The sequence below is a fragment of the Crocodylus siamensis genome, chromosome 6 (genome assembly GCF_052110815.1).
Source record: "Crocodylus siamensis isolate JL-2025a chromosome 6, ASM5211081v1, whole genome shotgun sequence".
NCBI classification, from domain to species: Eukaryota; Metazoa; Chordata; order Crocodylia; family Crocodylidae; genus Crocodylus; species Crocodylus siamensis.
In genome coordinates this window covers 64,670,964-64,686,737 of record NC_143400.1, presented here as the reverse complement: position 1 = coordinate 64,686,737, position 15,774 = coordinate 64,670,964, and the positions used below count along the sequence as shown (strand labels likewise).

The 15,774-nt window shown below is 45.7% G+C and overlaps 1 long non-coding RNA gene across 1 annotated transcript; it reads right to left on the bottom strand.

The window, feature by feature from the left end:
* Positions 1 to 1,145: 1,145 nt before the first annotated feature.
* LOC149862918 (uncharacterized) lies at positions 1,146 to 15,315 on the bottom strand. Its single transcript, XR_016442891.1, has 4 exons — positions 15,202 to 15,315; positions 14,790 to 14,868; positions 14,455 to 14,524; positions 1,146 to 1,315 (listed from the first exon to the last, which is right to left on the bottom strand). It is a non-coding gene; the product is annotated as an uncharacterized LOC149862918 (long non-coding RNA).
* Between the last annotated feature and the right edge of the window lie 459 nt (positions 15,316 to 15,774).

Genomic DNA, 15,774 nt, shown 5'->3' with positions numbered 1-15,774 from the left:
CATTGCAAGGGCTGGTGCCTCAGGATGGGAGTTTGTTAGTCAGTTGTTTGAGAGATGCCATTTGAGATTTGGGGGCTCTCTGTAAGCCAGGACGGGTGTGTCTTTCCATGCCTACTTTGAGACAGTCAGGGATCTATTTAAGCACATGGAGGCACAGTAAAAATTGCGGGCTGCTTACAGTGTCTGGCCCCATTTTCATGGTCTTTTTGCTGTGAGCTCCACACACTGCTGAATTGGCAGGTAAGCTACTGCACAGTAGTGCCACAAAAAAGACATTCACCAGTGCTACTGTACAGTAATGACTACAAAGTCAGCATCTCGTGTTGAGGCGGCCACCTAGTATATTATTTTTCTCTAAATCAGTCAGCTGCCTGTTGTCTGAAGCTTCTATATAGCATTACTGTTTGTTGTATGGTCTGTATATGGTCCGTCTATGTTTCTTTGTCTGTTGAATAGCTTGATTTGCAGGTCTTTGTTTCGTAGACCATAAACTACAGGGCTCAGGCATTGTGCAAATGAGAAAAAAACAAAGGCTGTTAAATGTAAAATAGTAGGGTCAGAGCCTCTTTCAACAGCTATTATTATTAAAGGTGGAAGAAGATGCAAACTCATTTGCAATCCATGAATAATCACAGTTTTTCTGGCTTTGCTATTTGAGCTATTGAAATGACCAGCTTGTATTCCTTCAGTACATAAGAGACAGTAGCTTATTATAATGGTGATTATGAGAAATAAAATCAAAATAATTCCAGTTGATCTTGCAAAAACACCACCCAAAACAGTTAGGGAAGAAGGTTCTGTTTTGAATATATCTTCTGGATTCTTGTCAATGCCTTCTATCATTAACAAGCATGTAGATTTGAGCATTGTTGTAATCCAAACACAAATTATGACTTTGTGTTTCCATGAGTGTACCAACTGTAAGTATCTTAAAGGCCAACATACAGCAAGACATCTGTTAAGAGCCATCAAAGTCAAAGTTATTAGTACTCCTTCCCCAGTTGCTATTTGTACTCCATAGATTATCCACATAATAAGTTGGGGACTTTTCGCATCAAAGGCTCGTATTGCGTTGTATACAAGACCAAAACAGCAGAATACAGAACAACACAGGAGATGATGGCACAGCAAAAAGTACTGAATTTCTTTCTTCATTGGTGAGTTGTGGCGCACTGTCTTTAATATTAACAAAGTAACTGTGGTAATGAAGATGAAATCTACCATGTAAAGGGATGCTTTCACTATCTCTACTATTTGCTCATATTTTGATGCATCGTTGGATAAATTCATGGTCTTCAAGGCTTTCTGTCTGATTCTGAGAAAATTTAAAACAGAAGAATGACATTTATTACAATGTGTTCTTTATCATTCTTTCCTACCATGAGTGTAATTATCAGTTAATATGATGGTTAGTGTTTAATTTTATATATTTGTCAGCTACTTATACAGAAATCTCTCTATATATGTACTAGGACCTCTAAAATATATGCTTGGCTATTTCCAACTGATAGTTGTTTAGAGGAATATTTGAAGAGTTTGCCATTGACAGGTGTCCACATCACCCAAAGTACCACCACTGGTAGTCTTATTGGCTTTGTTGGTGCTCATTCAGAAGATAAGGTTGTGGTGGCAGAGTAGTTAAGGCATTCCACTGTGGCTCTAGAGGCATGATTTCAAGCTGTGTTCTAGGCTTGTGTCAGGGGTTGCTACCAGGTGGCCCATCTGTAAATATGTATGTGGTCATTCAGGCTGGGGAGTCAAAGTGGTTGATGTGATGCTGCTCATATCACTGTTGTGTGCCATTGGCTAACAAACTGTTGTGCCTTAACTATTCTAGCCTATCGGGCTGCTGGGCTTGGATGGACCTTCCTCCAGAAGACAGATCCAGGAAGCTGAATGATCTTTTAACCTTTTTTGATGGTGACTTCACATGAGTCCTGAGGCACATTGGTAGAGCAACATGGGGAAGCTTGCACTGCCAATTGACCATATTTTATAGAACATTAAAAAAAATTCAGTCTAGACCCTTTTGCAAGTATTAAATTAATTAAGAAAATAATATACATAGTAAACAGTAAATTACTCTCCTACTAACTACTAGGATTTCCTCATCTATGATGTATGCAGAGGTATAGCACTTCTGGTTCATAGTGGTCTTTACCAGTAATTTCCAAGAGGTTTGTACTTCATTTCTTCATCTACATTCCTTGCTAGATGAGTTGGTTATAAACAGCAATCAAATAAAGTAACAAAAAGCAGAACAATGTAGTAAAATAAACAATAAATCAGATTGGTTTTTACTTTTGTTTTGGAACACAGAGATTTTAGTTACCTAGCAATGCATTCCAGAGTTGGCAAAAACAAAGGGTCACCTAAGGGGGCATAAGCATGCCTTAATGTTCCTTTAAAAAAAATTATAGACAGATGCATAGTTAATGGCAGTTGTGGCAACTCTATTGTGTGCCATCCTGCATGAGTAATATATATTTTGCCAATGAAATTTGTTTGTTGTTTTTTTCACTTTAAGTCAATTTATCTCAACTAGACGTTACTGCCAAAAATATTAAAATATGAAAATGTTTGCTTATTGGATTAAAAACCTAAAAATCTAAAAGTTACCTGTAAGCAGAAGTTTTCAAACTGTTTAATCTCTTCAACTTTCTATTTCAAAATTCAACTTTCAAACTTCCAATTATTATATTAATCTTTCCATATGGTTGGATCCTGGGAAATTTCAAGGGACTGAATTTCTGACAAGAGGAGTGCTAAAATTAGCATTTTATTGACCTTATGTGAATAGAGTAATTTCTGGAAAACTAGGACCTTCCTTGCCAGGTGCTACTACTTTCTATTTTATGCTTGTTCCTGAGAGGTCCTGGGATGGATTCCAGAATCTCGCCAAGAAGGCACTGCTAATGAGCATGAGGTTCTCTGTGTATTGCCTATTGAATGTCTGAGAGCAAAAGATAAAAAGAAGATATAATGGTGTTAAGAAAAGGATACTATGATGGCCTAAGTAGAAACTATTTTTTCTTCTGATTGGCATTTGAAACACAATAAGATTGGGACGCAAATCTATATTAGGTAAAATGTTTGGGAACCACTGCATTTCATAGATGTAGTCCCTTTTTCACAATGGTAGATGCCAATGTGGCTAAATCTCATGGAAACGTAGTGGAATTCAGCATCCTAAATCACATAGGTTATTTTTTAAAAAATTGCCCACTCTCTTTAATGACTCAGTAATCTAAATGTGGTAACAGTGTTTAAAAAGTTAATATTTTATGTAAGAAACTTGTCATATGATAAAATGGCAAACCAGCCACAAAGATGTTGCTTGTTAAATATGGAGCCTCTTTGTGGCTAGTTGGTATTGTGCTTTAACTTGCACAATGTACATGCTCTCCTCTCCCTCCAAGGTGATGGAGGGAGGGAGAGCAGCTGGCTCCCTATCAGCCAGAGCTGTCAGAAAAGCTTGTGGCTTTCCCTGTCCCCAGGACTACTAGGTCACCCTTTTAAAGTTCTGGGAGCATGTGCAGTTTGGGACAAATATATCGTCAACATGCTATAAATCAACATATAATATCATCCTTGTTAACATATACAGAATGCTAGAAGGGTCCTACTGAGGACCTAAGGAGTCTGGCCTTATATGAGTGTACATAACGGTGTGCTTTATTTAGTCATCACTGAATTACTAGGTCATTTTCCATATAGGGGCAAGAGGAAGGACTAGCTGTGGTGGATTGTGTAGAGATTAGAACTGAGGCTTGCTAGCAAACTGCAGGATTTTAATCTATGAATTTTACATAGCCCTTATGGTAAAGCCACACAAGCCTAGAAGGAAGCTTTTTACAATTTCAGTTCTCCTGCAGACAGGGCTTAAGTACTACCCATCTGGGTATATTCTGTGTGGAAATTCTTGGGTCATGTATTTTTCAGTCTTTGTAAAAGTAACAAATCTTTGTAGCATAAATAAGAGAAAAATGGAGACTTATAGGCTGGGATGTCAGCACCTTTTTGATATGACAAAACAGAGTTAAAGTACTTAAAGTTAAAAACTGAATTAAAACTATGGGGCCAAGTTGTTCTTGGTTCAGTCATGCAACAAGTCCCATTGACCTTGACTTAGAGTGCTTATAAATATGCTCCACGAGGTGTTGTGCATGTGTGTGTGGGGGTGTGTGTGTGAAGGGGCATCTCTGAGAGCTGCATTAATTAAAGTACCCATAGTGTCATGTGTATCAGCGTCCCCACGCTGATACATGTGACACTGGAATCTGCTGGAGTGCAATAATTACCATGCTGTAATTACAGTATGTCGAAGAAGCCTCCCTGCATGTGTATAGGAGCCCTCAGTGTACACCAGAATGATCCCATTAACTTCACAGAAATTACATCTGGGTGAGAGAAATTAATATCAGCCCCAGTTGGTTTACTTGTCTGACTAAAGCAAACAAAATTCACAGCCTGATAAAGATGTCAAAACTCAACTCAGAGTAAATTGAGGTCTTGATGCTCAGCTATGCCAGCACTTAAAGCCACTTCTGTGCTCTCAATGCTGGGGCATTGACATGGTGATTTAACCCTCAGTGCTGCTCTAAATATGGCAGCTCCCAGAAGATACTGGCTAGGAATGACCTGAGTGAAGTGTACTCTTCTCATGCTTGCAGCATGCCCACTATGTCAGGGAAGTATTAGCTGCATGTTAAGGTGATGATCAGGCCTGTGGCAGGGCATTTGGGGTGCCTGCCAATTTAAGAGATCAGGCAGCTTGCGGAGCCACTGACGGGTGGCAGGTGTGGGCCGGGGTGAGGGGAGCCAGCTGATCCAGGCAGCTGCCCAGTGAAGCTAAGCCTAAACTGATGGTGTTTAACACTGAAAAATGCAAGGTTCTCCACCTTGGGAAGAAAAACCTGCAGTATCCTTATAGGCTTGGCAGTGCTATGCTGGCTAGCACTATGGAAGAAAGAGACTTGGGGGTCATCATTGACCACAAGATGAACATGAGCCTGCAGTGTGATGCTGCGACTAGTAAAGCAACCAAAATGCTGGCTTGCATCCATAGATGCTTCTCAAGCAAAACCCAGGATGTCCTTCTCCCCCTGTACTTGGCCTTGGTGAGGCCACAGCTGGAGTACTGCGTCCAGTTTTGTGCTCCACAATTCAAAAAGGATGTGGAGAAGCTTGAGAGAGTCCAGAGAAGAGCCACACGCATGATCAGAGGTCAGGAAAACAGACCTTATGATGACAGGCTGAGAGCCATGGGGCTCTTTAGCCTGGAAAAGCGCAGGCTCAGGGGTGATCTGATGGCCAGTTTATCAGGGGTGACCACCAGTATCTGGGGGAATGTTTGTTTGCCAGAGCGCCCCAAGGGATGACGAGGTCGAACGGTTATAAACTACTACAAGACCATTTCAGGCTAGACATAAGGAAGAATTTCTTTACTGCCCGAGCCCCCAAGGTGTGGAACAGCCTGCCATCGGAGGTGGATCAAGCACCTACATTGAACACCTTCATGAGCAAATTGGATGCTTATCTTGCTGGGATCCTATGACCCCAGCTGACTTCCTGCCCTTTGGGCAAGGGGCTGGACTCGATGATCTTCCGAGGTCCCTTCCAGCCGTAATGTCTATGAAATGTCACCTGACTCTGGAGGAGGCTTGGGCTTAGAGCAGCTATAAGCCCAGGCCCTGAAAGAAGCCTGGTAGTAAGATCTGGACCCTGCTGAGAAAACGTCATCCCAGCAGAAGGACTGCAGCTCTGGAGCTCTGGAGCCCCAGCATAGACAGGACAACTGAAGCAGTCTGGAGGTTTGGGTAGGAGCTCAGAGATGGGAGGAACCCAGGCTGGGGCCTGAGTGAGCCCAGAGGGAGGAACTCAGAGCATAAGACCTATTGTGAGGCCTGGGGGAACCCAGATCCAGGGGTTCAGTGCTTAAGGCCTATTGTGGAGCTCAGGTCAGCCCAGAGACGGGAGTTACTGAGTAGCTTAGAGCTGAGATCTGCTGAGTAGCCTGAGAGGGTGGACCTGTTAATGAGGGTGGGCTGGTAGGCTGGAGGACTGACCCTAGTGGAAGCCCACTGGTCTGCTAGTGGGGCCAGGGCCAAGTGGAGGGCTGAAGGCCAGAGGTGTCCACAGTGGGAGACTGCTGGAGACAGAGAGAGGCCTGAGTTCTCAAGTGGCCTGTGGCAGTGCCAGGGCCTCAGAGAGGCTGTGGTCAGGGGGGAACACCATCAGAGAGGAAGTGGGATTAGGGGCCTGCAGAAGGGTGACCACCTTTTCAAAAGAGGAAAGTGGGATAAATACCCACCTTCCCCCACCCCCAGTATGGCCAATGGCTGGATGAGAGCTGAGTGGAGCAGAATGGGGGTGGATGCAAGCTTCCCACTGGCTTGGGGCCAGTGGGGGTGCAAGCTTCTGGGCTTGGGTCTTCCCACCCTCCTGCCTTTCCCTCAAGAACCCTGCACTGGCCACATGCCCCCTGCCCACCTGGCAGCAGCAGAAGAAACAACTCAACAACACTGCTGCCCTTGCTGCTGCCAGGTGGGTAGGGAGCACCTCGCCATAGCAGCATGGCCAGTGTAGGGCCCCTGAGGACAGGGCAGTAGGATGGGGAGGCCTGAGCAGTTGGCAGCCTGCATTTGCCCCTGCCCTGTGCACAAATCTGGGGGGGGGGCATGTGGTCCTGTGACCTGACCCCCTGGATGATCCACCCACAACTCCTGCTCCCCACCCCATCCCCATGCACCACCCTGGCTGGGAAGCATGCCCAGCCGCTGTGCCCTACTCCCTTCCTCATCATAGGGGCCTCAATCTGTGCCCTCTCCTGCACCCACTATAGCCCTCCCCCTGCATAGAATTACCTGCAGGGAGCTACTCTCCATGCTTCCTGACTGTATTTCCCCACTAGGTATATGTGTGTGGGTGTGCATATACGTGTAGTGCCTGCTCCCAGCAGACCCCTGCAGGCTGAAATGCTTGCAAGGGGAAACACACCATTTCCCAATCCCTATAGATTGCTGTGAATCTGGGACAAATGCTGTCCTGGAGTCATGCAGCCTGGGACCAGGACTTGAGGTTCCCATTGCAGGACTATCCTTCCCAGTTAGGGATGGGTGGTCACCTTAGTCTGCAGCACAGAATGAAGATGGCCAAGCCAAAGCTATCTGAAAAGTAGGACAGCCGAGAAGAGAAGGTAGTGAAGGGAGTGATCCAGAGAATCTCACTGGCTTGTCAATGGGGCCAGGGGCAGCTGCAGTAGGAGACTGGTGGAGCCAGAGAGGGCCCAAAGTTCTCAACTGGCCTGAGGCAGGGCCAGGGCCTGGGAGAGGCTGAAGGTACAGGGGTGGCCATTGCCAGAGAAGAAGGGGTTGGAGAAACCGAGGCCCACAAAAGAAGATAGTTGGGACAAGGCCATTGGATGTAGAGAAGGGTCCTAGACAGCACTAGACCAGGAGGGCTCAGAGATAGGGGAGCCAGGGCCAAAGGTAGCATGGAAGAAGGAGAGAGCTGAGCCCAGAAGGGGGCTGTATGAGAGCCTCAGAAGACCAGGGGCTGAGAAAACAGAAAGCAGGGATGCCCTGTGGGTGACATCATAGGGGCCCAAGGAACTCATAGCTAGGGTCATTGGCCAGGGACAGAGACCTGGCCTAAGCTGGTCCTGGGTATGACTGAGAACTGTACCCTGCTGGGGTTACGGTGGTGGGACTGCTTATAGCAGAGCAGCTCCTAGAAAGTGCCACCAGGGCCCAGCCCCATGAAAGAGTATGTCTGGGGTGTCCTAAAACCCCAGCCTCTGCTGCCTTGCAGGTTACCTCCCGGTGGGGAAAAACTAGGGGAGCACACCCCGAAATTAAAACAGAAGCAGGACCAGATAGTCCAGAGGTCCAGCCAGGGGCTGAGGATGAGCCGGACTAGATGGTCCAGTGGCCCAGTGAGGGTTAGGAAAGAGTGGGACCTGGAGGGTCCAGTGGCCCAATGAGGGGCTAGGAATAGTGTAGTGGGACCAGAAGGATCCAGAATGAGGGGCCAGGAATAGGGGCCAGCAAGGGGCCATGTGAGAGACCAATGGGTCTGGCAGCCCAGAGAGGTCAAAAGTGAGACCAGGGACCCTGGCAGCCCAGAGAAGGGCTGACTGAGAGACCTGAGGACCCAGGAAGGGGTCAAGTAAGGGACCAAAGGATCTGGCAGCCCAGAAGGGAGTTGAGCAAGGGGCCAAGGAGTCTAGCAGCCTAGAGAGTGGCTGAGTGAGGGACTGAGGGGCCTGGAGACTCAAGTGGGGCTGTGTGAGAGACTGAGCAGTCTAAAGTCCCAGAGGAGGGCTGTGGGACTATAGACATGTGACAGAAAGAACATCCACAATGATGCCATCTGCAAGGCATGGTTTAGGGAAAGTATGGAGCCATGCAATTAGTCCATAACGCAAAGGACCACAGCCACCAGGTGGTCACTAGAGGAAGACCAGGTCTGGGAAGCCTTGGGGCAGCCTCCCTTTTATAACCATAAAGACATCAAGATTCATAGATTCATAGATGCTAGGGTCGGAAGGGACCTCAATAGATCATCGAGTCCGACCCCCTGCATAAGCAGGAAAGAGTGCTGGGCCTACATTACCCCAGCTAGATACACATCCAACCTTCTCTTGAATACCCCCAGGGTAGGGGAGAGCACCACCTCCCTTGGGAGCCCATTCCAGACCTTGGCCACTCGAACTGTGAAGAAGTTCCTCCTAATATCCAATCTAAATCTGCTCTCCTCTAGCTTGTGGCCATTATTTCTTGTAACCCCCGGGGGCGCCTTGGTGAATAAATACTCACCAATTCCCTTCTGTGCCCCCCTGACGAACTTATAGGCAGCCACCAGGTCGCCTCTCAACCTTCTCTTGCGGAGGCTGAAAAGGTCCAGTTTCTCTAATCTCTCCTCGTAGGGCTTGGCCTGCAGGCCCTTAACCATATGAGTGGCCCTTCTCTGGACCCTCTCCAGGTTATCCGCATCCTTCTTGAAGTGCGGCGCCCAGAATTGCACGCAGTACTCCAGCTGCGGTCTGACCAGCGCCCGATAGAGGGGAAGCATCACCTCCTTGGACCTATTTGTCATGCATCTGCTGATGCACGATAAAGTGCCATTGGCTTTTCTGATGGTTTCGTCACACTGCCGACTCATGTTCATCTTGGAGTCCACTAGGACTCCAAGATCCCTTTCCACTTCCGTGCCACCCAGCAGGTCATTTCCTAGGCTGTAGGTGTGCTGGACATTTTTCCTCCCTAGATGCAGCACTTTGCATTTCTCCTTGTTGAACTGCATTCTGTTGTTTTCTGCCCACCTGTCTAACCTGTCCAGGTCTGCTTGCAGCTGTTCTCTGCCCTCCGGCGTGTCCACTTCGCCCCATAGCTTAGTGTCATCTGCAAACTTGGACAGAGTACATTTCACCCCCTCGTCCAAGTCGCTGATGAAGACATTAAAGAGTATCGGTCCAAGCACCGAGCCCTGCGGGACCCCACTGCCCACACTCTTCCAGGTCGAAACCGACCCATCCACCACAACTCTCTGGGTGCGACCCTCCAGCCAATTCTCCACCCACCGGACTGTGCAGTAATCCAAGTCACAGCCCCTTAACTTGTTCACCAGTATGGGGTGGGATACCGTATCAAAGGCCTTCCTGAAGTCCAAGTATACGACATCCACCCCTCCTCCTGCGTCGAGGCGTTTTGTGACCTGGTCATAAAAAGAGACTAGATTGGTCAGGCACGATCTACCTGCCACGAACCCGTGCTGGTTTCCCCTCAGCATAATTTGTCCTGCCGGGCTCTCACAAATGTGAGCCTTGATGATTTTCTCAAAGATTTTGCCAAGGATGGAGGTGAGACTGACTGGCCTATAGTTACCCGGGTCCTCCTTCCTCCCCTTCTTGAAAATGGGAACCACATTGTCCCTTTTCCAGTCCTCCGGGACTTGACCCGTGCGCCACGAGCATTCAAATATTCCTGCCAGTGGCTCTGCAATGATGTCGGCCAGTGCCTTCAGTACCCTCGGATGGAGCTCATCCGGGCCTGCCGACTTAAAGGCATCCAGTTCTTCCAAGTGACCCTGCACCACCTCAGGGTCCACGCATGGAAGTCTGGTGCCTTGCTGCTGCCTCCCTACACTCCCAGTGAGAGACTTGTCATGCCTCTCGCTTAGGAACACTGAGGCGAAGAACTCGTTGAGGAGTTCAGCCTTGTCCCCTCTGTCCGTCACCAATTGTTTCTGCCCATTTAGCAGGGGTCCTATTCCTCCCTGGGCCTTCCTTTTACTCCCTATATATCTAAAAAACAATTTCTTATTGTCTTTTACTTGGGTTGCCATCCTCAGCTCCATGGTAGCTTTGGCCTGTCTAACTGCCTCCCTACAAGCACGAGCAGAAGAGGTATATTCCTCTTTGGTGATCTCTCCCTGTTTCCACTTTTTATGTGCTCCCCTTTTGGCCCTTAGTCTGCCCTGGATTTCTCTGGTCAGCCAGGGAAGCCTCCTGGCCCCTTTCCCTCTTTTACCTCGCAGGGGGATCGTCTTGCTTTGTGCTCGAAGGATAGCTTCCTTAAGGCACAGCCACCCTTCTTGGGCTCCCATCATTTCAAAACTACTACTCTGCAGTGCATCCTTCACTAATTGCCTGAGTTCGCTGAAATCAGCTTTCCTAAAGTCCAGCACGTTCACCCTACTGGTTACCTTACCCACTCGACGCCTTATGTTGAATTGTACTTTTAGGTGATCACTGTCCCCCAGATGGCTACCGATCTGTAGGTCCCCTACTATGTCATCCCCCGTTGCCAATACCAGATCCAGTAAGGCATTCCCCCTAGTGGGACCATGTACCTCCTGCGTCAGGTGGAGGTCCTGTACACAGGTTAGAAACCTGCGTGAGTGGTGGGACTTTGCTGTCTGTGTCTCCCAGCAGATGTCCGGGTAGTTTAGGTCCCCCATGACCACCGCCTCTTTAGCTTTTATGGTCTCTGAGAGTTGCCTCAGGAGCCCCAAATCTATTTCTTCCCCTTGATGTGGGGGTCTGTAGCAGACCCCTACCACCAAATCCTTTGCTGGGCAAGTGAAGGGGAGACTTTTGCCTGAGAGTGAGAAGGACAAAAAGAGATTTTTTGTGGGGCTTATGGTCACCCCTGGGGCTTACAGCCACCCCATTTGCTTCATAGCATAATTGAAGGATATATTTTTAATTTTTATTACTATTGAAATAGACATATTTTTCCCAATACAGGTGCAAAAGAATATATTAGACTCAATCTGCACTAACATGCACATCTGAGGCAGAGGTGACATATCGCTATTGCTATCACTTCCTCTGGGAATGGCATCAGTGGCAGAAGCTTCCAGGAAGATAGTGTCCCAACCCCATGACCTCCCTACTCAGCCTCAATACTGTATGAATATCACCAGCCAACTCAAGGGTCCCTTGCAAAGATTGGATTGAAGGTGGTTTGTTTTGTTTTGGTCTTGCTCTAGGAATTTTTTCTGCTGGGCTCTGGTATAACCCTAGCAGTTAAAACTGGTCCATAGTAATTATACAGTGCTATATCTCTTTGTCACCTTCACTGACTAAGAATGTATAGACACCACATCTGGCATAAAATACAACTCTTCATCAATAATAATAATAATAATATTAACAACAATAATTGTATTATTATAGAAAAAGCCACAGAAAATGCAAAAGCTGAAATTAATGGTGTGACAGGGGGCCATCCCCAGGGCCAGTCAAAGTATCGGCCCCTGTCATTTCAGCCTGCTTGGCAACTGACCCCCTTTGGTCTCTCGCCAGTGGTCTCTCCCTTGAGGCCTTTGCTCACCTTGAGCCTGGCCCCAGCCTCCAGTCAGTCAGGGTGCAAGGGCTGTCCGTTGCCCTGGCCTACCCCTTGTGGTGGACCTGCTTGTCCTTTGGCCTCTCTGGGCCCTGTCCCGAGCTTAGACCAGCCAAGAGCCCTGGGCCAATCCACCAGCAGCTGACCCTTTCCACTCAACAAGGGTCTCCCCTGGACCCCACCATAAAGCCATCAACTTCCCTGAGCTCTCCTAGAGCCCCCAGAGATCTTATCTTGTAGCCCTTTACTTCACAGGGCTCATCTGTGCCCCTGGCCTCACCACCAGACCTAATCAGGGGCTAACCCACAAGCTATAACCCCCTTCCTAGGCTGGCCTAGCTTTTCCTTAGGCCTTTTCTTCAGGGTTTGGGACTCCCTGGGTCCCTAGGAACCTCCTCCATCCCCATAATTCCTACCCTGAACCTCCAGATGTTCCTGGGAGCAGAGGAGCTTCAGCTGGGTGATGTTAACTCAGCAGCACCCCTGCAGCAGCTGCCCACTCTACCCTGCAGTTGCATAGCCCTGATCCAATCAGGTGGCCTCCTGATGGTCATGTGACCCCCCTGATACGCACTGCAGTCACCTGTATGCTGACCTGCTTCCTGCTCAAGCCCTTGAAGTGGCAAGAACCAAAGGTGCCCTGCCACAGAGGGGAAGTCAAACTTGTGTGTATCAACAGCTTTCTAAAGGTATTCAACTCTGTGACCTATAGATTAGGGACTGAAAACCTAACTCAGTCAAATTGAGAGAGACAGATAAGGAGCAGCATAAGAAATTTTGCAAAACAGAGGGTGTGTGGTATCTCAAAAGGGAAGCTGGGATGAATCAACATATGATTTTGCCTCATTTCACTGCATCAGTCTGCAAGAACTGCAGGTCTTCAAAAGTGCTGAAACAATAAGTGATGACGTTAATTAAAATGTATATGGATCTTAGGCTATATTTATAGTTGAGTCTAATGCTTAAAGATATCTAAGGTTTCCTCTGAAATTGATGACTGACTGTACAGTGAGTTATGAGTAACCCAGGGGGCTTCAACTAAGTTTTTGAGCGGTCCAGTTTTGTTTTGTTTTGTTTTGTTTCTTTTTCTATTCGGTTTACCAAGTAAAAAAACTTGCTACATTTCAACTGTTCAGACTTAATAGCAATTATTTTATCTTTTAAAACTAAATAGAAAGCCCCTGGTGTTACATAATCCAAAAGCATTCTGAAAATATTTCCAGGTTTACAGCACTATTCTCTTGCAAAAGGCACACAGTGATTATCCATCCATGTTAGTGTGTAGGTAGACAAAAGGTAGGGCAAGGTGGCATTTTAGAGACGAACCAGCTCAGAAAGACATGAACTTTTCTATGTAAAACCTACTTTTTCAGGTGCCTGGAATGATGAGATCCATTCCTGGCATCTGACTAAGTTGCTTGTTGTCCTTTCTGAAGCAGGTGGTCTCTAAAGTGCTACTCTGCCCTATCTTCTGCCTTGTAACAGGGAATACCTGGTTCAGGCAGAGGATCAGCTTGGCCCTTGTCATGAAGGGTGTCTGGGTTTGTAAGGCTGACATGATGGTACTAAGGGGATATAGAAGGGAGTCCTTTTTAGGGAAGTGGTGGTAGCTGTGCAATGGCAGCAGTGTCATAAGCCCATGTAAATTGCTCTCAATCTGGACAAAAAGTCCTAAATATGAAAAGATAATTAGAGTATGAGAAGCTAAGAGGGTTCACTTACTGAACAGCCAACAATAACAGGAAGAGGAGGAATTTCTGACCTCTCGGCATCATCACATTGACATTCTAGGTGCATGCTAGTGTTTTTTTCACATTCACACTGAACCTATGCACTTCTTTGACATTTATATTAAATACCAAATATACATTCCCAGGCAGTACTGCAATAGCCATCATGCTGTTTAAAAATAAGCTTATAAATGGACACAGAATTTTTCTGTGTAATTACACCTGTAAATCCTACATGGAGAGTTTTGCCATTGGCTGCAATGGGAGTAAGACTGGGCTCTGTAAAGCTTGGTCCCAAGTCAATTGGTATTTTCAAGATTCTGTCAGATTTTTTATTAAAAAATATGCGAAGTGGTGATGCTGCTGAGTACAGGTGAAAGAAGATCAATATACCAAAAAATATTTTGTTTTTTAAACTACAATCTGTTCAGAAATTTAAATTGGTATCTCTTGAAGAGGTTTTAAAAGAGCTCTCCGTTATCATTTCTAAGCATATTCATTTGAAATGTTATTCAAATACAATTCAAAATGATGTTTTTCCTTTCTAGATACCAAAACTTCTGATTTTCTGGGAAAGAAGAGCTAAAAATATTAGAGAATAATGAGGGTTAAATTTGATAAGTTCCATTTTTTTCAAATTTGAAATGGTTATACTTTTAAGTTTCTGAACAACTGAATCTTCCCTTCAGCTTCATGTAAATGTTGTGACACATTTATCACAGAGCTTCTTCAGAATCTCAGCTTGGACTTTAAAACCCGACATTTTAAAAAGATATAATTCTGTCTATTCAATACTATGTATGCAATTATGCAATAGTCATTAGTACTAATTAAAAGAATACTATAAAGTTTTATTTTGAAAGTTAACTGACCTGTTTTCTCCTGTTGATATTATAGTTCAGTTATTCAAACTTCTGTGTCTTTCTCAGAGTTGTTATAATTCTGTTCATTGAAAAGAAGAATGAAAACAAAATCAGAGAAGTACAAAAAAAAGTGCTTTTATCCATAAGAATGTTAGAACACTTATTATGATGCATACATTTATTTTAATATATAAGCAATTAAAAAACATCCTCAAATCTGAAAAGTTTTGTCCCGCACCTGCCCCACCCCCTACCCCACTCCCTCCCTCACCACGGGGGACATTGACCTGCACCCCCACCCCTTCCTTCTTCCCTCCCCTTCCACCACAACACAACACACTTACCAGCTACACTGAGAGCAGCATGGTGGAGGGAGGTGACAAGCGACCAGCTGATTCTAGATGCATCTGCACATCTTGGCAACTGTGCCGCACCGTGTAAAAGTGAATCCATACCATGTACAAAAATAAAGGGTCACAATTAATTGACTGTGCTTAACTGCAACTGTGCAAAAAAATACTGTGTAAATTGAGGCCCAACTGTATGCTGTTGACTTTATCTAAGCATCTAATTTCCACGTTCCTTGCACATATCCTTCCTTTATGACACCACATATTCAGTCAGTAAACAAACAGCAACAGGGAGACATAAAAATATTGTGATAAATCCATGACTACCTATGCTTCACAGCTGTCTCAATGCTGCACACAGTAGTCATTTGAAATTTTAGTGTGACAGGAGCAATTGAACTCTTACTTGAGCAAAAGGAGAATCTGTGTTAGTAATGTAAGGCGTATGACAACAGTTGAGCAATTCTGATTCCATCCAGCAGACAGCAGCAGCATATGGACACCTATTTTGAAATTTTTTACAGCATTACTAGAAAGGAAATTATAATTATTCTGTCAGTATTCAGTTCTGAAATTAGAAGTGTGACACTTTTTTCTGCAACAGAGTAAGGGAAATCAGAATTACCATTTTTTCCTTTCCTGCTCCCTAACCCCCCTTGAAAAGGACTCATTTTGGTTTGCTTTCCTGTTGCAATGACTGCATACTTCTAGATACAACTGGCACATGAACTTGTGCCAGCCACCAAATTCTGTCATAACTCATGCAGAAGATTACTGTGGAGTGGACAGGTGTCTCTCTCCCCGCTTTGTCTCTGAACAATTTGAAAAGTCTAGGTTCCATCCCAAATACAGAATGAATAATGTTTTTGCAATCTCATACTTTGTTGTATGGGAAAACCATACCCCACTTGAGTTGATGTGGCTCCTCTGATCCATCCTGTCAACAAAGTCAATCAGCTCAAATCTTCATCCCTGTTTT